The sequence below is a fragment of the Pectinophora gossypiella genome, chromosome 25 (genome assembly GCF_024362695.1).
Source record: "Pectinophora gossypiella chromosome 25, ilPecGoss1.1, whole genome shotgun sequence".
In the NCBI taxonomy this organism is placed as follows: Eukaryota; Metazoa; Arthropoda; class Insecta; order Lepidoptera; family Gelechiidae; genus Pectinophora; species Pectinophora gossypiella.
Window position 1 is genome coordinate 3,777,053 of NC_065428.1, and position 25,680 is coordinate 3,802,732.

General features: G+C 39.0%; 1 protein-coding gene across 2 annotated transcripts in view; it reads right to left on the minus strand.

Annotated features, from left to right (window-relative positions):
• The window catches only part of LOC126378048 (titin-like), a 795,425-nt gene that overhangs the window by 370,663 nt on the left and 399,082 nt on the right, over window positions 1-25,680 (minus strand). For both annotated transcript variants that reach the window (XM_050026148.1, XM_050026147.1), the window contains one exon: window positions 18,292-18,312. The gene's annotated coding sequence lies outside the window, so the exon portion shown is untranslated. The remainder of the gene's footprint in view (window positions 1-18,291; window positions 18,313-25,680) is intronic.

Sequence of the window (25,680 nt, forward strand, 5' to 3'; positions counted from 1 at the left end):
ACTCCGTACGTCCGTGACCCTTACGTGGGTCACTAAGAAACACCCAGGTGCACACTAAGAGCGGCTCCACTTGAATCCCAGGTAACTTAGCAAAGGTTTATTACATTATGTTTGATGAAAAGTACTAGTAGAAAGGCATAAAATGCGGCTTTATTTCTCATGCAGCAATTTCTTCCGGGCAACCTTTTGTTGTTTTACCATAAAATAAAGAATAATACTACGAATAGAACGGTTACTCTCTGCCCCGCACCAATTCGCATCGGTCGATCTCACCCCCTCTGGATTTTACTTTAGTCTTATATGGCTGTAAGCCGATAAGAAGTAAGGAGGAAACCGTTTGGATTGTGTCTCGTTCGCACTTAGGCGGCATGCGGTATCAATGAGATTCTTGTATGGAGTGTGCGAGCAGTGCCATGAGTAAAAATAAGACAAACGACATCAGCCAAGCTAGTACCCTTTTTAGTTTTAAGTCTTACAAATTTGCACTTTAAATATTAAGAAGATAATGGCCCCGATTCCTCTAGACACATCCTAATTCTCATTTAAGTTATACCTGTCATTTCCGTGTCCGCCGAAAAGGAAAGGGACGGATGGTGTGCAATAAATACTTTAACTTTGACTTTGATGATAGACAACTTTTAATTTTAAAATGAGAAAACCCGGGCGAATAGAATAGGCATCTCGCTTGTATGCAACCCGTTTGACGTGTGCTGTGAACTTAATTCTGCCGGGTGCAACAATATGCCCAAAATTGGAATGTGTTCAATAAATTTTATGCCTGACGATTACCCGTCCCTTTCCTTTTTGGCGGATAAGTAAATGACAGGTATAACTTAAAATAAAATTAGATGGTGTGTACAGTCATGAGCAATATAATGTACCCACTTTAGGACTCTGTCGCACTAACATATTTGACATTTAGTGAGACTTACAGTACAATTTTCAAAAAAGTTAATGTGAAATGGTACCAAAGTGTATACATATTAATGCTCGTGACCGTACAGACAGGAATGAGCACCAATGTAACGTCTTAAACCTAAATAAATATTTTATTTATCAATCTGTCAATTTAGCAGGGAACCCCAAAAATGAACAAGGGCTATGTAACAATAAAAAGAAATTGGATCCTAGCTTAATGCTTTGCACAATTCATGTCGACGTCAAGACCATTTTCATGTAGCCTATTTGCACATAAGTACAAATATACCTAACTAAGTAACTGTAACTTTGTATGTAGTTAGACCTCTATTGATGTAAAACTTGGGCACTGACACAAAAAGACAGAGAGAGAGGGACTAGCCTTTGAAATATGGTGTTGAAGGGGGATGGAAATAATAAGTTGGAAAGAAAGGTTACTAATGAAGAAAATGGGAAATATTCTTCTTCTTTTCACACCCTCAGCAACCCTGGTATCAGGATTATTATTGAGCCACCATAGGCCCCTGACATGACTCGTGTAACGACTACTTACATCAGTAGGTAGCAACCGGGACCAACGGCTTAACGTGCCTTCCGAAGCACGGATCATCTTACTTTTAATATTGCAATTTGCGCATATAAAAGTAAGTGCGCAATGGTTTTTTCAACCAGTCCGCATTGCTGCATACCCGCTTCGGTTGAAGGGAGACATGCGCTTATATTTTTTTAATATTACGAGTTACGTCACCGCTACATGACTTTTTACTAACACTCTATTATCTATTTGTTTAAATCTTTTTATGTTTCTGTTATGTCACTTTGTGTAAGTTTCAGTTTTGTTCACTATTTTGATGTATTTATATTCTTAGATAGATGGATAGATAAAATACTTTATTGAGCGCAATGGACACAAAATTTCAGATATAAGGACAACACTGTCACTGTCTGTGTGTCTTACCGGCTTCCGAATACATCCCGCTTAGGGACGTACTGAAGAGTATCGGCGTACGAAGGACGTAATATACGATCCCGACGACCCGATTACTCTAGCCATAGAGGCGGCCAATCAGCTCGCGACACCAAACACTTCAGAACCCCGATACCGACCCCGCCGGCGTGGTCGACGATTTCCCTCATTCAGCGCTTATCGCTATAGACCCACTAGGGTCGATTAATCTTTTCAAATATTCTTCCTCTCAGACGGCGCCCTGAAACGAGGTTCGCGCCCAACTGGGCACCCTCAGGCCTGTTGTCTTAAACGTTGTACCGGGTGAGAGCCTTCAGCGCTCCCAATTTGTCCGGCCAAGTAGTTAATGCCATCTGCGGCAAATCTACAATAAGTCACGTCAAAAAAAAATGTGTGTCTTACTGTGGCGTCCTCTTATAATGATTACCAACCACAACAATATTTTTAAATAAAAGGTGATCCACTTACATTGTCCGGCAGTGTACACGTCAGCATGTGGACAACAAACGAATCGCGTAGTTTTCCCGTTTTTGCGTCGATGTCCCGAAGTTTCGCTTAACTTTCGGATAGGGACTTTGTCTTTCTTTATGTACCGATGTGTCTGCCTAATGAGATGAGGGTAGGAAGGTACTGTTAGGAAGAAAAGAATCGATTGGCTTAATCTCGACTGACAAATTACTATTCTAATGAACGTCACAACACTGGCTACCTATCTAAAAAAAAAAAACTCGGCACAAGGCCCCAGGCGCTCTTTAAAAAAAAACATAACATATATTTTTATATCATCATTATCTCACAGGGTCCGCTAACCTAACCTGAAGATTTGACAGGTCCGGTGTGTTACAGAAGCGAAAACCAGCCCAATACACGTTAGGTCACATAAGATATTGCACCTGTAAACGATCTTATCTCGTGGTTGTTGAGTGGATTACCAACTTCATCAACCCTGGTGTCCGGATTATTATTGGGCCGCCAAAGGCCCCTGACATGCCTTATGGCTCAACTATGTAGTAGTAAGACCAACGGCTTAACGTGCTTTCTGTAACACGGAGTCATCCTACTGGATTGCAAAGTGATTTTTGTAATATGTCCCCCACCGGGATTCGACACCTGGACATCCGGATCGTAAGCCCTTTCAACCACTGGACCATGGAGTCTCACAAACGATATAAAAACTCTTTGCTGTTATTAACTAAAACAAATATTCGTTCACTAAAAATAAATAAATTTGTCGTTGTTAAAAAAAAAAACATTTAAACAAAAGCTTCCAATTCTATATGAGTAGACAGAAAATTGATTTAAAATATTGAAAATAAAATCGTAACTTCAATTTGTTTTCGTTTCAATACCGATTGTCGGTATTTTGCTTCCGTTCAAAACAATTTTGTATTTTAATTTCAATAGTAGAAGGTTAAAATTTTATTACCCCAACAATAGTTGATTGATTTTTACCACAAGAGATAAACTCAAACATACAAATTCATGCCTGTAATCCCTAACGGGGTGGGCAGAACCACAGATAACAAATGACAACTTGGAGCCACATGAAAAGATGCGCGCGCGATTAATAACTTGGCCTCTGGGTCGACTAAACTTTTACTTTTTGTGAAAGCTTGAGGTAGACGGATATTTAGGCGAAAACCAAGACATTTTACCTGAGAATCTTAGTCGGTTTCGTAGTACTTAATAACAAAACATATTTACACAACTTTCGTAAATTAGGTACCTATCAGACTTGCCTTATATATCAAGACTAAGAAAATAATAAAAAAAAGACAAGCTTGGAGCGTAATTTGTTTGGTTTGTTTCGTGTCGTCTGAACATCGCCATAGAATAAACAAATACGTATAGAATGGACACTTAAAAAATAAAAATAAAAGATTAAGATAAAGGTTAAGGTTTAGATTTGATTTAGTTACATACATACATATATACATAAACTCACGCCCGTAATCCCTAATGGGGTGGGCAGAGCCACAAGTAATCAAAGACAACTTGCAGCCACTGTTGATACGAATTCCAAAGATTTAGTTCTGATGATAATGAAATTTGATTTAGTTCTGTGCCATAAAGTATTACATATTTGATTTGATTTGACACTTACTTCACCCCCGAGGCACAACCCGGACACTGCATAAAAAAACATTGTTTACACAGACACTACACATTGATGTTATCGTACACACGAATATGTCGACAGACGTCACACATTCTGTCGCCCATAAGACTCAAGACTAGACAATGACCAGGGGCCTGTTTAATAAAACTTACAATTGTAAATTACAATGACAATTTGATGTACATTGCGGAGTGAGTGATCACGAATATTTTGGAGTTTCATATTAGCTACGCAATGAACATAAAATTGTCGTTGTAATTTACAATTGTAAGTTTTATTAAACAGGCCCCAGGAGGATGGGGGAGGAGGGGGGGGGGGGTTGTCGTTCTATGCGTAGTATTATTTCTTATGCTCTGGTCGAGGGCTATTTTAGTCCATGTAAACCGTTAAAGAGTAACGGAGCGCGTGGACTATCTGTCTCGCTTACACACACACAGGGTAAGGAGGCTCAAGGTAAGTTGGGGATTTTTTTATGAAGTGTCTCAGCTGTGACATAGCCTCTCTTTTGATCTGCCTAATACGTCTCCTAGGTAATCGGATTACGGGTTAAGTAAATATTAAATAGGCTGATATGTTTCCATCTAAGATAACTTTAGTTTTTACGTAGCTTTTCTAATTACTTATTAATAACATGAATCTAAACATTAAAAGGGAAGATTGTTCGTAATGCTGGATTAGGAGCGAATAAACCGAAAGCACCTTCTGCTGCTTATCTTCCCGAGGTTGTCGTAAAATCCGACAAATGGAAGGTGTCGTGACCAATATGACTTAACACCTGTTATCCTGACCTCCGTGGTCCAGTGGTTGAGCGTTAGGCTCACGATCCGGAGGTCCCGGGTTCGATTTCCGGTGGGGACATATCACATAAATTACTTTGTGGTCCCTAGTTTGGGTAGGACATTTCTGGCTGTTCACCAGATTGTCCGAAAGTAAGATGCTCCGTGCTTCGGAAGGCACGTTAAGCCGTTGGCCCCGGCTACTACTTACTGTTGCAAGTAAGTAGTCGTCACATCAGCTATGTCAGGGGCCTTTGGCGACTCCATAGTAACCCTGATACGATGTGTATACTATGCTAAATTCAGAACTGGAGCAGGCTTTCAGATTGAACATTTGACCTTTATTGACGAGTTCGTGCAGTTGTCAGCGCGAAATAACGGAGTTCGATTCAGTATTTGGTTTGCGTGTGAAGTGTGGAGCAGTGTCGCATGGCGGCGACACGGTGATACTAATAGAGATTGAATGTTATACATCAGTGAGATCGTCTCTAGGGTTCACGACTAGACAGACTAGATAGACTTCCCCGGCTATACATATTGTGAGAAGCTGCAGTAGTTTTAGGCGGATGAGACGTTCGTTATGTAAAAATTGTCGATTCAAAGTGTAACTATGTTACCAACTGTATAAAGATATTTTTGAATTTGAATTTGAGACACGTGTCCTGAATACTAAAGAATACATAATATTACAAGTCAATATATAATTTATATTTAAGAAAACATGATGTATGTGCTTAAAAATGTATCTCTCCTTCCGAGAAACTGAGAAAGGCATACTTACAATACAACAAATAAAAATAAAATTGCTATTAAAAACTTGCTATTGGGGTTATGTATACGTTTTTACAATAAAATACAAGATAATATTTTAATTTTGTCAGCAAATAATATTAAAGCTCATGTGAAGCTTACTTTATGTAAAAGAGCTTATTATAAAATTAATGATCACTTAAATTATAAAAATGTCTGGTATTAAATGTGTTCCTCTTGTTATTAAATAGCTTCTAATGTATACCCTCATTGGTATTTAAAATATGTGTTGCGGTTTCAGTTTCTTGACATTTCTTCTCCTCAGCCATAACACCTTGCGAAATGACGTAAATTCAAAAAAAATACAGTAACCTTCAACAAGTTTATCTATGATAATTACGTTGAAGAAATGATGCTGATTTCTATTTCGAAAAGAAAAAATAGTAGTAATTTGTTAAGCTCCATTGAGCTCTGTGGGTTTCCAAGGATAGAGTCTTTCGTGCGGATGAAATAGGACTTCCCATGTAGCTGAAACCGAACTAAACAGTTGGCCAGCGATCTGGTCGAGCCAATGGTCTGGTTAGGGAAAATGTAAGTTAAACATACCTACACATACGTCTTCTTTCGTGTCCATTATGAGGTGGATTCCAACCTCAGCAACCCTGGTGACAGGGTTGTTATTGAGCCGCCAAAAGCCCCTGACATGGCTCATGTAACGACTACTTACTTATCGGTAACTAATAACCGAGACCAACGGCTTAATAAGGCCGGCTGTTGTGCTTTTCTGTATATGCTGTCCTTATAACGGCTTGGCTTCTATGCTGTTCTGGGAGCAAATAAAAAACATAGAAAACGTTCAGCTGCTTGTCTTCCCGGGCATGTCGTAAAAACCGACAGAGGGAATGTGTCCTCTAACATGATGGACTAATGTTATGGGCGATAGGCTGATCCCTTATCACCATAAGGTTCATCATATCCAGCTTACGACATCGTATCAACAGTGGCTGCAAGTTGTCTTTGATTACTTGGGGCTCTGCCCACCCCATTAGGGATTACGGGCGTGAGTTTATGTATGTATGTATGTATGTATGCTGTCCTTATCTCTGTATTTTGTGTCCATTGTGCTCAATAAAGTATTTTATCTATCTTACAGTGCCTTCCGAAGCACGGAAATATTACTTTCAGACAATTAGGTGATCAGCCTGAAATATCTTAACCAAACTACGGGTCACAAAGTGATTTTTCTAATATGTCCCCATCGGAATTCGAATCCGGGGCCTCCGGATCGTAAGCCTAACGCTAAATCACTGTACCAAAGAGGCCGTTAAAATTATAAAATGCTAATCAAGAAGTACTAATGAGCCGACCTGCACCAATGACTTATTATGTCTGTATAAATATTTTGACGTCAATCTTCTTCTTCTATCGTGTGGATTGTGAGGTGAATTACCAACGCCATCAACCCTGGTGTCAGGGTTATTACTGAGCCGCCATAGGCCCCTGACATGACTCACGTAACGACTACGTACTTACATCAGGAAGTAATAACCGGGACCAACGGCTTAACGTGCCTTCCGAAGCAAGGATCTTTTTACTTTTTGGACAATCTGGTGATCAATACTAACTGAGTGGTTGACGTCAATATCAACTGTTAAAAGCCTTTTGGTGGTCTGGAAACTCTAACATTGGGTTTTCAACTAGTACTGTGAACTCCTGTAGTAGAGCTGCGTGTTAAAGTATGCTCCAAACTTTATCCCTAGCCACAGTTATTCTAAGCGACCTACCTCACTGCGCGATGCGATGTTTTCTTTTAAGCTGGCGGCTATGTCGGTTCGATATCGTGCTCTGTATGACTACAAGCTGCAAGATGTTTTGTGATTGCCGCCTTATGCTACAGTTCACTTTGGATGTGCGTTATTTTAAATTTACTTCGAATGCTGAGTGCCATGCTAGGCCGAAAGTATTGGACCAAATATTGTCTTCTATCGTGTGGGTTGTGAGGTGGATTACCAACCATATCAACCGTGGTGTCAGGGTTATTATTGAACTGCCAAAGGCCCCTCACATGGCTCATGTAACGACTAGGTACTTATATCAGTTAGTAGTAACCAGGACCAACGGCTAAACGTGCCTTCTGGAGCACGGATCATCTTACTTTCAGACAATCAGGTGATCTGTAATGTCCGAACCAAACTAGGGATCACAAAGTAATTTTTGTGGCTTTTGTGACTCCAACCCTTACCCACTGGACCACAGAGGTCGTTACCAAATATTGTGACAAACAGTTTGACGCGTGGAGAGTCCCTCATTGCGTCGCGCAGTGAGGAAGGTCACTAATTTATCCATCGCTACAGGGAACGAGGTAGTCTGAAGCACTTGTTTATGTTCACAAACTTCCATAATCTGATTACGTAATTTATATATTCAGAAGTTAAACAAAGCAGGAACACTAGAACTAGGTAATTTTAACATAACATAAGTTCATGATATAACCCAATAGGATAGTTAGTCACTTTTTACTTACTTTTTACTAAACACGAAATTACGTATGCTATGAAATTTAAAACAAAAGCACTTTGACGTCAAAAAAAACGTGATAAAATGTCGGACTTATTGTTTCGTTTTTATTTATTTATTTAAAAAAGTACAACCACATCACACATATTGAGCTTATTCCATAACTTAACTAGGTATTCTGACTGATATGTGTAACAATAACGGTGTACATAGCACTCACAATGTATAAACTAATTTACATAAACTAATATAATTATAAACTAATTAGCAGAAAGGTTATTAAACTTAATGAAACTAAACTAAATCAAAACATACAACTTTGGTGGTAGACTTAAAATCTTAACTCAAAAAGTGTCGAATAATTTTAGACCTGAAACTGTGTAACTTGTCATGAAATATGTCCACTAAATTACATTAAAATTAAAATTAATAAATAAGTTAAATAGAAAAAAAGAAAATGTTTTACGTTAATTTCAGATCTGTCTTTATTTAGTAATTCCATTCCATAATTTATTTTGAACCCAGTAACGACCCAAGGACCGATCGTCGTGGAGATCCTTGGGGGAGGCCTGTGCCTAGCAGTGGGCGTCGTACGGCTGATGATGACACGACCCAATTGGGGTAGTAAGAGGTACATCCAGTGGAAGATGAACTATGTACCCACACATTAAGGAGCTTTCTGATAGACCAACATTTTTTGTGTGAGTGTGGGTGTGTACATATTACATACAGGATGTTAGTGACATCGTAACAAAAACTTTTGAGGGTTGATTGAGACCATCTTCTTCTTATCGTGTGGGTTGTGAGGTGAAATACCAGCCTCATCAACCCTGGTGTCAGGGTTACTATTGAGCCGCCAAAGACCTCATTGACACTATGATTCTGAGTTGATATCAAATGGAATTTTTCGTCGCAAAAGTATGGAACTGATAATAATTTGAAAAAGCTAAAAAAATCATTAATTTTGCGACGGGAAATTCCACTTGATATTAACTCAGAATCATGGTCTGAATCATCCCCCTCAGTATTCGTTACGATGTCACTAACACCCAGTGTATAAACTTACAGCCAAAAATAAAGGGCAGAGCTTCAAGTTATTAAAAAAGTATGTAGCAGTAGCCACATATCGTATGAAGTCCCGTCTAACATGGATATATTGACGTATTTATTTATTTGTTTATTTGTACACAATAAAACAGACACAAGAAACATACAAAGAAAACAGATAGTACAGGCAAGCTTATCTCTAAACAAAGAGATTTCTTCCAGTTGACCTACGTGACAAGAGACTTTCAACGTATAATATTATATAGATAGACATATAGACATATGACGTAATTTTACGTAACTACCTAAGTATGTTCTTGGGACGGAACGTCTAAAATACATATCTTCTTCTTCTTCTATCGTGTGGGTTAGATGGATTACCAACTTCATCAACCCTGGTGTCAGGGTTATTGTTGAGCCGCCACAGGCCCCTGACATGACTCATGTAACGACCATGTACAGTCATGAGCAATATAATGTACCCACTTTAGGACTCTGTCGCACTAACATATTTGACATTTAGTGAGACCTACAGTTCAATTTGTCAAAAAAGTTAATGTGACATGGTACCAAAGTGTATACATATTAATGCTCGTGACCGTACTTCCATCAATAAGTAGTAACCGGGACCAACGGCTTAACGTCCTTCTGAGGCACAGGTCTTCACTGGACTACGAAGGAAAGGTCAATGACCCGTGAACGTGTTACGTTCATAAAATTTAACTCAACTTGTGCCAGAAAGAACTCAAATACCTCCAACAAATCTGTCACGGTGACAGAAATTCGCGCAAGCTTGTTACAAGTTTCGCAACGTTGCGGTGACAACCCTAACAAACCAAATGGTGTGAACAATCGCGGCAATCACAATGCTCAGTCAGCAACCACGTCCCACTCAATCGTGAACTCCAACGTCGAGGCACAAGGTCGATTTTTCCCCAACAATCCGCCAGTACCAATTATTTTAGATGGCCAATCTTATTTTTAAAATCGTCCGTATTTCGTTGGAATGAAATTTAGACTTCTGTCGTTCTTTGGTGGTTTCGATCGTTAGATTTTATTTTATTGTTGTTTCTGGTATTGTGGTTATTGGTTATTGAGGTTAATTTGGGGAACTTCAAAGGAATGCTCAAGGAAGAAGTAATCAAAGTAACTCGCTAAGTACCTGATGTGAATTCAAGACTAGAATACGCCAGTTTCCAACTAGTCAAATCACTTACTTTTTACAAAACGTCAAAACACGAAATTACTATGGAATTTGTATGAAAAGCACACTGTGACGTCATGGAAAAAACCGCCAAGTGCGTGTCGGACTCGCCCATGAAGGGTTCAGCAGCAAGTAACATAATATTAAAGTTCTTGTAGATCGTTGTCACTTTGATCGATGTTTTAATATTGTGTATTTTTTTTTTTAATTATTGACTGGATAGATCTCGCACAGGATCGGGTATTGTGGAAGGTCATGGGAGAGTAATGTGCCCATCAAAAGGATGTAGGCTGTTTTTTTTTATTGAAGATTTGCTGCAAATGACATTAACTATTTGGCTGGAATGCGGAGCGCTGAAGGATCTCACCGAAATTGAAATTAGTTTTAATATTGGACAAGAAGGATAGGAAGGAAGTATAGGAAGAGAATGGTAGGTTGGTTTGGACACGTAGAGCGGATGAAGGATAATAGAATTGCAAAAGCTGTATATAAAGCGAAAGAGGCTGGCAGAGGAAGACCGAGAAGGACTTACATTGACCAAATTGGAGATGTCCTTAGAAAAGGTTTAATACGATCTACTCTGAACCAGCGTGCGTGTATGAAGCGATTAATGAATGTGGAAGAAGCAAGAGAAGTGTGTCAGGATCGAAGCAAATGGAATTCTATAGTCTCTGCTTACCCCTGTGGGAAATAGGCGTGAGTTTATGTATGTATGTTTAATATAGGACAATCCAAACAGCCCACACAAGTTTACTTTGCTGACAAGCCTTCAAAGCTAAGAGATAGGTGAAGAACAAAGGATCGTTTGCGATGAGCAGGTGACATGCGGGCTCACTTGTTGAAGTTTCAACGTAAATATGAGGAACTCTATTTAATGAGGTTATAAAGCGAATCTAATTATTATTGTTAAGGCCACGTTGAAAAGCAATATTGCTATTTGAAAAGTGTTGAGATTGCGCACTTAGTTTGTAAGTCAAATATAATTTACTTTTGAGATGAATTGCTTCTACGTAACGTCTTTAGTCCACCAGAAATGTGGCATATATATTTTTTTTAATTATGGACATTAAAGTGCAAGAAGTGGGTGTCAATATTCCATTTGTTTGGAAAGGAGGACATTGTAGGCTGAATCAGCTGATCATCCGAACAAATAAGATGATTCCGTGCTTCGGAAGACTTGTTAAGCCTTTAGTCCCGGGCTTCTAAACCAAACCTGCACTGGAGCGGTCTGATAGGATGCTACGTACTCCCTCTGGTTGATTGAGGAGAGGTCTGTGCCAAGGCTATTTATATTATGTGTTATGTATCAGAGGGCAGCAGTAACTGTCAGTACTACTCAGAGGCGGAGGCCAGGAGTCCTAGTACGGCTTTGAAATAGAATACTCTGGGCGCCATTCCACTCGCGCCAGACAGAGTGCGGGGCGGAAGGCAAGTGGGAAACCACTGCCCTATTTTTTACCTAAAAAGTAGCATGGAGAACGCTACACCGACAAGAGCGTGGCTCTAAAATTAGTAATGTGATGTTATGTATCACTTACTTTCCAGGATTTATGCCTAGCTCATATCTGTCTATCCCGAAGGGGATACAGACATAATGCTTAGTTATGTCGCTTGTGTTCGTATCAGAAGTATCAAAACAAGTCCCCATCAGGGAAAATAATCAAGATTAAGCACACAACAAGATAAATCTCCCACCCTGGCAAGCTCTGCATATAAACTGAGAAAAACCTCATTCCCACATATTTTACTGTTTCTGTTTTCCATTCGCGCGTGAAGCGACCATTTTGTTTATTTGTCACAGGCCTCATTAAACAAAACTGTTTTTTTCCTCTGTCTTCACATTGGGTTCCAGTATAGATATTAACAGTGATTTAGCTACGAAACAACCGCATCTTCCACTTGATATTAACTCGGAATCATGGCCTGAATAATCCCTCTCAGTATTCGTTACGATGTCACTAACACCCTGAATATATATTTGTCATCAACCCTGGTGTCTGGGTTACTATTGCCGCTAAAGGAGTTATTGATTCACTAACACAGTTGGCTCGACCATTACAGACGGCGATACGGCTCACCACTTAACTCGTTGGTCTAATAGAAAGCTCGGTGAGGTGTGGGTACTTAGTTCATCTTGCGATGGATGTACCTATAGTCATAGGTCAATTAGGGTAGTCACCCTAATTGGGATATTTGCAAGACCGAATGTCCTTTTAAAATCCAAACCGCATTATTTACTTATTTTTTCTGTAAATGTGGACCTACAATGATTAATGTAAAAGTTGCGCGTCTAAAGTAATATTGAGGCGAACGGAGCGTCAGGATTTCTAGCTTTCGTATTGATTACCAGCTGCAGAATTTCAAATATACTTTATTGCGACGGAATAAAAAGGAAAAAGTTACAAGAGACCTAACTAGGTACAAGTTACTTGAAAATAATTGTGTATTTTTCATCATTAGCTTGTGTACGACGGAAGTTTTTATTTAATAATTTATTGCGCACATGACAATACAGAAACACAATATGACAACACGAAGAGAGACAAAAGACACAACTTACATACTTTTAATTAAAACACATAATAACGGGTTCTTACCGCGTTTAAATGGGGATATGAGACTCCCGATATTTCGACACTGTTGCAAGTGCCATGATCACGGGATGACATCCCGAGTCTCATCCGGAGTCTCATATCCCCATTTAAACGCGGTAAGAACCCGTTATTATGTGTTTTAATTATGATAATAACCGCGTAAACTTAAAACAATGTATTACATACTTTTAATTTAGGTATATTTTTCAAAGATGAAAATATTTTTATCCAGAAACTTGCGTTACCGTATATCTATACCGCGCCGTAACCCGTATCCCGAATTTTATTTCGCCGCTTAGGCGTACCGTCCCCTTGATTTATAAGCGGGAAGGAATTTAAATTTTAGCACATTTGTTGTTCACTCTTTAGCACCGCATTTATGTAAGCTGTGTGTGTACAGCATTATTTATACTTTTCGTTTGTGGTCTGTGCATTTCACTTCGCGTTATTTATAGTTTTAATAATGACTGTTTTATTTTGTGTCGTGTTTTGTTTTGTTTTGATTAATGGCGGATTTTATTGGGTTAGGTATTTGAGTGAAAGTGGCACATATACAAACGACCTAGGCGAAGCCTCAGTGCAGCTTAGTGGATTATGCATTATAGTCCTTTCGGTGGAAAGATCAGTGCCAGCAAAGAGACATAAAGATTATTTTTTTTAGATTTCATTTCACTATCTGGTCTAAAAGTGAACCTACAGGTAGGTAGAGCAGAACTCAACGATGTTTTTTTCTATTTCACCATCCTGCGCTCCAATACAAAGATTTATTTCACAATTAGGTTACCTGGCACGAATTGCTGTTTAGTACTGTTGGTCTAACAGAAAGCTCGGTGAGGTGAGTGTACTTATAGTTATGTATGTTGTTTTGTACTCAAAAAGTACACAAAACATCTCATTTGGATATATCTCTTCGCTGTATATACTTCAAAAATAATGTTTTCTACAACATTTGCCCACAAATGGAGACAAAGTTTATCGTTACGGTGACAACAAAGAGCACTCACCGTGCTAACCACTTTGCGTTAAATGGAAACAAATTAAATTATTCTTTTCACTTTCCCTTTTCTAGAACAATCTAGAAACAATTAAGTTCTACGCATGTTTGGAGAAAAATAAAATTTTATTTTAGAATGAGTTCTCTCTCGCTCTCTATTTAAGAGCTGCGCTCTTGTCGGTGTAGTATTCGCCTTCATTACTCCATAGATAGGGCGTGTAGAACGGTGGTTGCCCTAATCGCCTTCCGTTCCGCAGTACACCGACCAATTTCTCAATCGGTGATATTCTAGCTAGAGCCCTACCCGAATCCATTTCCTCGGCTTCCAACCAGTACTGATACCGCTGCTGCCCGGCATCAGGGGAATGAGCAGCAGAATGAGTTCATGTGCTCCAAATTCATGAATTCATGTTTGCATCATAGACATTATAATAAGTCACTGTAACAGTTTCCTAGATCTCACATCGTCGAGATCACTTTATAAGATTATCCTTTGTTGGGTAAGGACTTGTCAGGCTTGAATCACCTGATCGTCCGAATAAGTAAGACGATTCCGCGCTTCGGAGCGCACCGTTGGTCCTGGCTATTAGCAGTAAAAACACTTTCACAGACCTGCAGTGGCGCAGCGTGAAGTATGTTCCATACGCCCTCCGGTTGATTGAGGGAAGGCCTGTTCCCAGCAGTGGGACGTCTACTGGTTGTTTATGACATGAGGTAAATCCATCGTAAGATGAACTAAGTACCTACACCTCACCGAGCTTTCTGTTAGACCAACGTTATGGGTGTATCGCCGTCTATAATAGTCTAGCCAATTATGTTAGTGAAAACTGCACTTAAGGTAAATTAATAAGTCATTGGTGTAAGTCAGCTCATTATTACTCCTTGATTAGCATTTTATAATTTTAACGTCCTCTGTGGTGCAGTGGTTTAGCGTTCGATCCGAAGGCCCCGGATTCAAATCCCGGTGTGGACATATCAAAAAAATTACTTTGTGATTCCTAGTTTGGTTAGGACATTACAGGCTGATCACCAAATTGTCCGAAAGTAAGATTTCCGTGCATGTTAAGCCGTTGGTAGTAGGGTGCGAACCGGGGCTGTCCGTTTGAGAAGCAAGCCTGTGTTCAACAGGGCTATAGTGACTCCATGACATACAACAAAAAAAAATCCCACTAATTTTCACCGCCCAGCCAGTTTTCCTCGACATTTCGACTGTTTCCGCCATTTTTCCGCGTTTTTCCTCCTTCTACAGGGAATCTCATAAACGTTGTTTATACTATCGTTCCTGAACCCAACTAGTTTAGTTGGAAAATGAAATTTGTTACGCCCCATTGAGCTCTGTAGTGTATGTGTGGGTTTCCAAGGACAGTCTTTTGTGCGGATGAAATAGGACTTCCCATGTAGCTTAAACGGAACTAAATAGTTGGCCAGCGTCGAGCCAACAGTCTGGTTAGGGAAAAGATAAGTTACACGGTCACGAGTACTAATATGTATACACTTAGAAACCATGTCACATTAACTTTTTTGACAAATTAAACCGTAAGTGTCATTAAATGTCAAATATTATAGTGCTACAGGGTTCAAAAGTGGTCACATGACATTGCTCATGACTGTACATACACATACGTCTTCTTCTATCGTGTGCGTTGTGAGGTGGAGTACCAACCTCATCAACCCTGGTGTCAGGGTTATTATTGAGCCGCCAAAGGCCCCTGACATGGCTCCTGTAACGACTACATACTTACATTAGTAAGTAGTAACCAGGACCAACGTCTTAACGTCCGAAGCATGGATCATCTTACTTTCGAACAATCAGGTGGTCAGCCTGTAACGTTCTAACCAAACTAGGAATCACAAAGTAATTTTTGTGATATGTCCCCACCGGGATTCGAACCCGGGGCCTCCGGATCATGAGCCCAACGCTCAACCACTCGACCACGGAGACCATTACGGAGAAGTGAATGAATGCTCCATTATCTTTATTAAACAAATGTTTCATCGTTATTTGCTGAAGTCAGATTCAATTACATAAAGGGAATTCGAATTTATTTAAAAAGTAACTCAATTTTTTTTTTTGAGGACGGTTAATATCTTTCATATTGTAAACTACAGCTACTATTTTATATAAAAAATATGCAATTTCGAATTTAATCAATAGAACTTTTATTCAGACGGGAACTGAAACATAACATAGACACAGCCTATATACGGCCCACTGCTGGGTACATGCCTCCCTTCAATCGACCGGAGGGCGAACCGATAAATGCAATTGTGTGAAAATAAATATACTATAGAACTGAACTTCCTGAAAATAAATTAAAAAGTTTGTATAACATAAAATTACATCACTCTCAAGAATTATCATTAGTACAGCTTTACTTTCTTATTTGTGGTAGCTTGTAATTGGCCTTTACTTACTATTAAGTGTAACACTGTGTGAATTAAGCTGTAAGATCCCCAAACAAAATAAAATAAAACAGCGAATTCTTTAATTATATTATCAAAGTGCAAGTGCGGCACTGTTCCCCAAACGATGGAACATCTTACATCATGTCCTGCGTGCCCGAACACCTGTACGCAGGAGGATCTGATGAGCGCTGCAGATAGCGCCATACTTGTTGCCAAGTTTTGGGCCGATACAATTTATTTTGCCATCGACACGATAAGAAGAAGAAAGCGATTACCATTAGAGCGCAACGTTTTTCATACATACCTACTTAGGAACTAATAAACTGAACGACTAGGTCAGTAGAATAAGTGACTTCTACTACGGTGGCGCAGCGGTAAACGCGCTCGGTCTGCTATTGTTGAAGTTAAGCAACTTTCGCAAAGGCTGGTCATAGGATGGGTGACCACAAAAAAAAGTTTTCGTTTCGAGCTCTTCCGTGCTTCGGAAGGCACGTTAAGCCGTTGGTCCCGGCTGCATTAGCAGTCGTTAATAACCATCAATATTCACTGGGCCCGCGTGATGGTTTAAGACCCGATCTCCCTATCCATCCATAGGGAAGGCCCGTGTTCCAGAAGTGAAGAATTCAATTCGGGGTAAAGAATTATATCTGATAACTAAAAACGGAAGCCAGTGCTGTGACCTTTATTAGCATAGTGATGTACCAGTCGATATTACGTCGATCGATTCTTTTCTATCTAACATAATAGCACTATTTTAGCACGTCTCTTAGGTACAATCAAAGGGCAAAAGTTCAGTCACTGAGCCCAGCGAATTATTCGTCAACAGTGGTGAAATTATGAACCATTAGTTGTCATAATTATAAAATGTACGTATTATGTTTTAGTAGGTGTTTTTGGCCTATTACAGAAACGACACGTAACCAGGAGGTCTTAAGTGCAACCACTTAATTTATTACTTTGCAAGAAACTGATTGGACTTTAGCAGCTTATTGGCCCCGATTCCTGCAGACACCTCCTAATTTTACTTTAAGTTATACCTGTCATTTTCTTATCCGCCGAAAAGGAAAGGGACGGATGATTGACAGCTCTTAATTTTAGGAAGAATGAGTAAATGAACGAATAACCCGGGCGAATCAAACAGGTATCTCGCTGGTATACAAAACGTTTGACGTGTGCTGTCAACTTAATTCTGTCGGGTTATTGGCCAATGTAAAATTTTTAGACGAATGTTTTAGATTTGTGCTTAAAATTGACGTGTGTTCCATAAATTTTATGCTTGTCGATTACTCCTCCCTTTCATTTTCGACGGATACGAAAATGACAGATATATAACTTAAAATAAAATTAGATGGTGTTTACAGGAATTAGCACCATTGTACATTTAACTCTCGAGTCTATCGCAAAATAAAATATCCAATCAAAAACATGAATGTGAAATGAGAGCCAAGTTCAATGGTCAGTCCTGAAATGTATTTATGAGTAACAGTATAACATATCATATCTTCTTATAACATAAGATAATGTATTGTAGCCTAAGGTCTGTCTAAAGTTTTTCTAATTCTAAATCTATAACTCTCCTTAATTCGGTACAAAAACCGTTTGAATAAAAACGTTCTGCATTCTATTCTTCTGAATTCAAAATCTCGAGAATACCAGAAATTAATTGCAAACCAACCAGAGCGTCTAATATCTAGCCCTCAATTATTAAAATCCCGCCTTACGCCACTCTCTCCGCCATTTTTATTTTAATTGCTCTTTCATGCATTGCGCGGCCATTTTGTATTTTTAATTGTTTTATTTGAACACATCTGGCGGTGTAATAAAACGTGATTTTCTTGTAAAACAGTTTTTTATTTCGTTCTGTTGTTAGATTTGTTTGACATTTGAATGGATATTGGTTTGGGGTCGTGTCATTGAAGTTCGTACTTTTGTATAACTAATTTACGTAAAATAATAAAGTTTTATTTTAATAGTTTTGAGATTTTTTAAAAAAACTTACCTTGGAAGTTGAACAGGCTATCTGCAATGAAAAAAACACGATATTAGTTTTTTTCTTGTCTGTTTCATATAAGTAAGACTTTATGGTTAGACGTGTCGATTGGCATGGCCAAGTAGTACAGTCATGAACAATACGGTCACGAGTACTAATCCTATACACTTTGAAACCATGTCACATTATCTTTTTTGCAAATGAAACCGTAAGTCTCATTAAATGTCAAATATGATATGCGACAAGGTTCTATAGTGGGCACATGATATTGCTCATGACTGTACCCATGTTAGAACCCTCTCGCACTATCATATTTGATATTTAATGAGACTTACGGTTTAATTTGTCGAAAAAGTTAATGTGATATGGTTTCAAAGTGAATACATATTAGTACTCGTGACCGTACCAGTATACCACACTTAACAAGAAAAAAGTTTATATTTTTCATTTTTCATTCCATTCCATTTTTTGTCCTTTTTCTTAACACGGTAGAAAATACAAAAAAAAACAGTAAGCTGTTTACGAAACATACTGTTTGAACAAACTACACACTTAAGAGCTTGACAAGTTGACAAGAGACAACTGTAATTACAATAGGCAGTGCACCATTTATTTGCACTGCAGTGTATCGACAGGTCTAATTTGCAATCTGTCTTTGTCACGACGTTTCGATGGCTGAACCGTTAACGTCAACGTGACGAAGTGTAGAGGGTATTTAAAAAAACAAATAAATCTGCCTAGATAAAAATAAATTCAACACACGCAAACACGCACGCACGCACGCACGCACGCACGCACGCACGCACGCACGCACGCACGCACGCACGCACGCACGCACACACACACACACACACACACACACAAATACACGGACACACGCGCGCACACACGTACACAGTACACACACCCACCCGTACACAAACACACGCACACACACAGGCACACACGCACACACACTAAACAGAGAATTTCAATAAAAATAAAAAAATAAAAAACGTCATGTCCAGAATCTATTGATTCAGACATTACCTAAAGATAACGACATCCCAAAGCGAAACTTGTAAGCACTTTTGATGAAATTGTGGACTAGTTTTCTACTAACCCGACGGGGATTACCACAGTTCCTGTTTGTCTAACCAGTCTCAATAGAACTGTTACCTTCAATAACAGATCATCTAACCCACATCGGAAGCTCAAGGAATAGCTGACGTATGTCGTCAGCAAACCGCACATCATATTGAAATATGGGAATTTTCTCGATAGACGATTCGCGCGTGTAAGGCTACCCACACATTACTGAATTTCATAGATCTAAAAATCCATTCGGGAAACGCGTGATAACTGATCCCATAGAATAAGGAATAATACCACGTATCGAACGGCGACTCTCCGCTCCCCACCAGCGCCTGAGCTAGGTTTACCTCACCCCCCCCTCGACGTTAATATAGTAAAAATAAACTTTAGTCACTGATTTATTAATTCAACGCACACGTTAAATTGCTAGTGAGCATCCTGCTTAGGCTCAAAAAAAAAACGTTCCATTTGGCAAAAAAGCTTGGAACCTTCACATAGTTCGTTCGAATTTTAAAATGTAATATTGAAATATTCTCTCTCTCTCTCTCTATTTAAGAGCTGCGCTCTTGTCGGTGGAGTAACCGCCATTCCTCTCTTCTTCCCGCCAAAACCTTCACCTCCCGATACGACACGACCTGCACCTTCTCTTTTATTTGTTTCATAAATGTTATCCTAGGTCTACCCCTTCCTCTCTTCCCTTCAATTTTTCCTTCTATAATGTTTGTTATAAATGAATCGTGTCGTATCAGGTGGCCAATCATATTTCCTCTCCGGTTCTCTATAGTCTTCAATATGGTTCTCTTTTCTTCAACTCTTTCCAGCACTTTTTCATTTGACACCATTTCAGTCCAGCTTATACCCTCCATCCTTCGCCAACACCACATCTCAAACGCTTCCAATCTCTCTCTGTCTCTCTGTGTCATAGTCCACGTTTCACTTCCATAGAGTGCAATGCTCCAAATATATGATTTAATAAACCGTTTCCTTATTTTTAATGATATGTTTTTGGTTTTCAAAATGTATTTTTTCCTGTTAAATTGAAATATTATGTCCGTTTAAATTTCGCCAACTTAAATCGGTCGGCGATTGTCTGCCGTGTGTGGGCAGCTTTATATACTTTATTGCTGATTCACTTCCTGCCTTTTTTAAGTATTCAATGGCGTCGTGACTTTCCGGATTAGAAGGCTTTTTCTCCTTTGTAGCGGGAGAGATTTTCTTCATTTTCTCATACTTATATTCAGACGTTTATTAAGGATTTTTTTGTGTTTTTTTTTACTTATTGGCACCTTTATTCTTGTAAAAATATGTGCATATTTTTGTTTTAACAAAAAGTCGTGTGTTTTTTTATTGTGTATCTTATTATTTATTGTAAAAAAAAACATGTCGTAAGCACAGTTTTATGATAAAAACTAATTTCGGTATAAATTAAAATATAGGTGCACGTGTATAAGGATTGCATTTTACATCATGCTCCCAATAGTAGTATGTAAAACAAAAAATAAAAGTTGTAACCCAGAGAGTTAGTGAAACCGTAATGAAAAATTTGGGAGATGATTCAGACCATGATTTTGAGGTGATATCAATCGAAACTTGCAATCGGAATATTAATGAAAATTTTCAATCCCATATTGTGCTTAAAGCTGTATAAAACCCAGATTTAAAATAAAAATGACACATTAAAAACTATCAATGTAAATCAAACAACGCGAAGAAAAGCAGCAAAAACTCAAAATCATACAACAGAAACACCTACCATCGTTTTTAGTACAATCAAGTAGATGTTCTCATTTTTTCGTTACGGTGTCAGTAAAAAAAATTCCCTCCCTTACTGTATAAAGTTAATAAAACAAGCTTCAAAAACCGAGATTACTCTGTAACAAACTAACAAAACACAGAAATACTCAACCAGAGGGAAAACGAACCGCGCATTCAGCAGGTGTTCCTAATATTTTACTATAATAGTGCTCTCAATAAGCAGTACTTATGAGGAAGCTCGCGAATTATGCCGAGACACGGACCCGGTCCCAGACGAATGAATGCTAGCCTTATGCTTACATAACATAGTCGTACAAATCTGAGCACACCCCAGACACTTCATACAAAGAACTTCGTTTTACACAGACACTACACATTGACGTTATCGTACACGCGCATCTGTGTGTGTGATGTCTGACGCCATACAATTCAAGTCTTAACTATGTTCGAGGGGGTGAGGTAAACCTAACGCAGACGCTGGCGGGGAGCGAGGCGTTGTCGTTCTATACTAGTACATGTGAGAAAATAATGGCAAAATTCATGTGTTACAATTAGGTCGTCTACCAGGTTCAAGATAAATTATAAAATTCTGATAACTGAATAAAGATGTAAACTTATTTATGAATTTTAATAAAAAAAAACGTAATAATAAGTCCGACATTTTTTCACGTTTTTCTATGACGTCACAGTGTGCTTGGATCGCGCCCAACTGAGCACCCTCAGGCTTGTTGTGTTAAACGTTGTACCGGGTGAGAGCCTTCAGCGCTCCCCATTTGTCCGGCCAGTAGTTAATGCCATCTGCGGCAAATCTACAATAAGTCACGTCAAAAAAAACAGCGTGCTTTTTCATACTAATTTCATGTTTTGACGTTTAGTAAAAAGTAACTGATTTAACTAATTGGAAACTGGCCTATGATATTGGTGCTGATACCTGTACATATCATCTAATTTTATTTAAAGCGATAAGTTGTCCTTTTATTATCCGTCGAAAACGAAAGGAACATGTAATCGACAGGCATAAAATTTACACGTCAATTTTAAGCGCAAATTTAAAACAACTTTCTGATAATTTTACATTGGCAGATAACTGGGCAGAATTAAGTTGACAGCACACGTGAAAACGGCTGCATATACATATAGCGAGATGCCTATAATTTGCCTAGGGTATTCATTGAAGAAACTAACGGGTATAACTTACAATAAAATTAGGAGGTGTGTGCAGGAATCGGGGCCACTGTGCAAGGCCAATATTGCATGAACAATAATATTTGATGAACAGGCGCCATAGCCCATAGCCCCAGTATCCCGGTTCACTAACACCCAGCCCAATAGAACAGTTCCCTTTGTTCCTGTAGTCTGCAATAGTTCTACACGGGGATTGTCTTTATAGTTTCGTGCTATAAGGAAGCTCGCTTAGCTAAATCGCTCGTAGCAATGTCTGGCTGTCTGATTCTAGCTTAATTTTAGGGCCAGTTCACACCGAGACGCGACGCGACGATACTCGAAGAGGCCAATGATTTCGCGCTGCGCCGCTGCGTCACAAGACGCATCGTAGACTCGCCGCGGGTGCAGTCTGCCATTTGCAAGCGCATGTGGCGGGTGCGTACACCAAGATTGCAGTCTATCATTATGTTTTCACTCGGGCACTCGACCGAACTGCACCAATTCTAAAGTCTGAACGGAAATAGTAGACAAGTCGCTACAGCCTCAGGCTGCGGCTCACGGCGTCGCGCGGCATCTCGAGACTCAGCACGACCTCTACACGCCGCGCGTACTGGCAATGCACCGCTGCGCCACGATACGTCGCGCTACGCTGCGAGGCATCTCGAGGCGCAGCGCTGTATGGTGCACCGTATTCTGAATTCTCAAAATGAAATGTGTATCGTTTTGTGTTGTAAATAAACTACCTGTCAATGTCAGTTTGAAACATAAATATTTATTATTAGTCTCTCTCTCTCTCTCTCTATTTAAGAGCTGCGCTCTTGTCGGTGGAGTAACCGCCATTCCTCTCTTCTTCCCGCCAAAACCTTCACCTCCCGATACGACACGACCTGCACCTTCTCTTTTATTTGTTTCATAAATGTTATCCTAGGTCTACCCCTTCCTCTCTTCCCTTCAATTTTTCCTTCTATAATGTTTGTTATAAATGAATCGTGTCGTATCAGGTGGCCAATCATATTTCCTCTCCGGTTCTCTATATGGTTGGTTTTGTATAGTAGTAGTTTTATTATTAGTACATAACCACAATAAACCAAATGCATCTGTAATAGTAAATAAAATAGATAATAAGTATAATACTAGATCAATGGCCTCAGGCGCATACTTTATCTCATCAACAGTTTGCCTGAGAACATTTAAAATGAGCCAAAAATGTTTAAAAAAACGTTGAAAAATATTTATTAGATTTAATTTAACAGGTACTATTTCTTAATTTTTGTAATTAAACCATGTCTTAGTGAGACTCTGATCCTGCAGTCAAATTGCTTATGCAATTTTGCAGGACATGGCATTTATACCAGTGTTACTGAAGGCTCAATAATAATAAATATATAAAATAAAAATAGATAAAGTATATTTTGAGTTGCTCTATTCAAATGTACGGGCATCGTCGCGTCGCGTCGCATCTCAGTGTGAGCTGACGCTTAGTCTCGGCTGCAACACTGAGAGGTCTGGTTAGATCTTAACGGGTGATAGAACGCAGTTTAAGGCACTGCAATCAATGCTATTAATTGTAATTCCGTCTGAAATGCCTTCCATTTACATTCATGAAATGTAAAATCTGACTTAGTCCCATCCTTTAGCTTGATAATTTAATTTGATATTAGAATAAAAAAATGCAACACCGGCCTAAACCAATAATTATCGAATTCGTTATCGATTTCATGTCTGGATCATAAATGGTTATCACGTGCTCAGCCGTGAAAGAAAACATCGTGAGGAAGCCCACTTTCCTGAGAAATGTATTTTCGTAGGTATGTCACCTAACCTGTACTGAGCTGGTTTTAACTTTGCGGGTTGGAGTCAGACAGACAGGCAGTCGCTTCTGTAAAACCCGGACCAATCAAATCTTCAGGTTAGGTAAGCGGACTCTGTGTAAAACGGGATAATGACCTACTTCGTAAAAAAATATGTTATTTTGACTACGTTTTCCTCTAGTCGGTTGTATCATGAATCACTACATAGTATAAAACAAAGTCGCTTTTTCTGTCTCTATATAACTATGTGTGTACGCTTAAATCTTTAAAACTACGCAAACGATTTTGATGCAGTTTTTTTAATGGATTCAAGAGGAAGGTTTATATGTACAATAAAATCCATTAAATAGTGGAGAAATACTGTAATTTTTGAGGTTTTTAATGTGATGTCGTAAATAATTTATTTTTTTCCTCAGCATTAAACCCGAGCGAAGCCGGGGCGGGTAGCTAGTTTTTAATAAAAAAGAAATGTAAGCGCGGCTCGTCATAAGCTCGCTTTACAGCGGTTTCGTTTGAATGTGTCCATGTTTTAATTAGTACGTCGAGGAGTGTCTGATGTTTTTGGATCTGCACAAAACACGTACTTTGCCGGGCGAGTGATCGCTAATGTGAGCAGCTTGTAAGGGCCGTTATATTATATAGGATGTTAGTGACATCGTAACGAATACTGAGGGGAATAATTCAGATCATGATTCTCAAAAGTAAGATAACACATTATGAATTTTGCGACGGAAAATTCCACTTGATATTAACTCAGAATCATGATCTGAATCATTCCCCTCAGTATTCGTTACGATGTCACTTACACACCACAAGTATGTACAGGTAGCCATACAAATGCGAATGGGTGTTAGAGACACCGTAACAAATATTGACGAGGATGTTTTAGCCCATGATTCTGAGTTGATATTACGCCAAATTTCCTGTCAGAAAATTCACGAAAATTTTTGATATTTTAAATCTATTGTTAGTTTCATACTTTCGCGCGGGAGTTCCACTTGATATCAAATCACAATCATGGTCTGAATTATCTTTCAAAGTTCCGTTACGATGTCTGTTTAGAAAGGAGGTTGACAGTAAATTCGTATTTCAGTGGACATATATTTCTAGACTCGCCTTTGACAACAATCTCACCTGATGTTAAGTGACGATGTGGTCTAGGATGGATCAAGCTTACCTAGCTAATGCCTATTCACTCTAGCCTATAGGTGTAACTTTAATTTTGATATGGCCGTAAGCCGCTAAGGAGTAAGGGGGAGAGCGCGCTGACTTTGTCTCACTCGCACTTACGCGTTATGCTCGATATGAATGAGATTTTTTAATAGTGTCCAGATTGGCCTATTCAAAAATGTCTTTGTCTATTTCATCTCCCTAGCATTATCCAGACAAAATACATAAAAAGTGTACCTATTACTTGGTTTCGTACGAAGGTATATTATGTAAATGTTCCACCCATTGATTGATGTCTGCTTCACTTAATTTATTAATGACCACTCCATGAGACCAATTAATATTAAATTTCATTCCCTTTGTTGGATCTCGTTTCACTCACACAGTTTCCCGTCAAATGAGTATGGCCGACTTCAGGATTTCC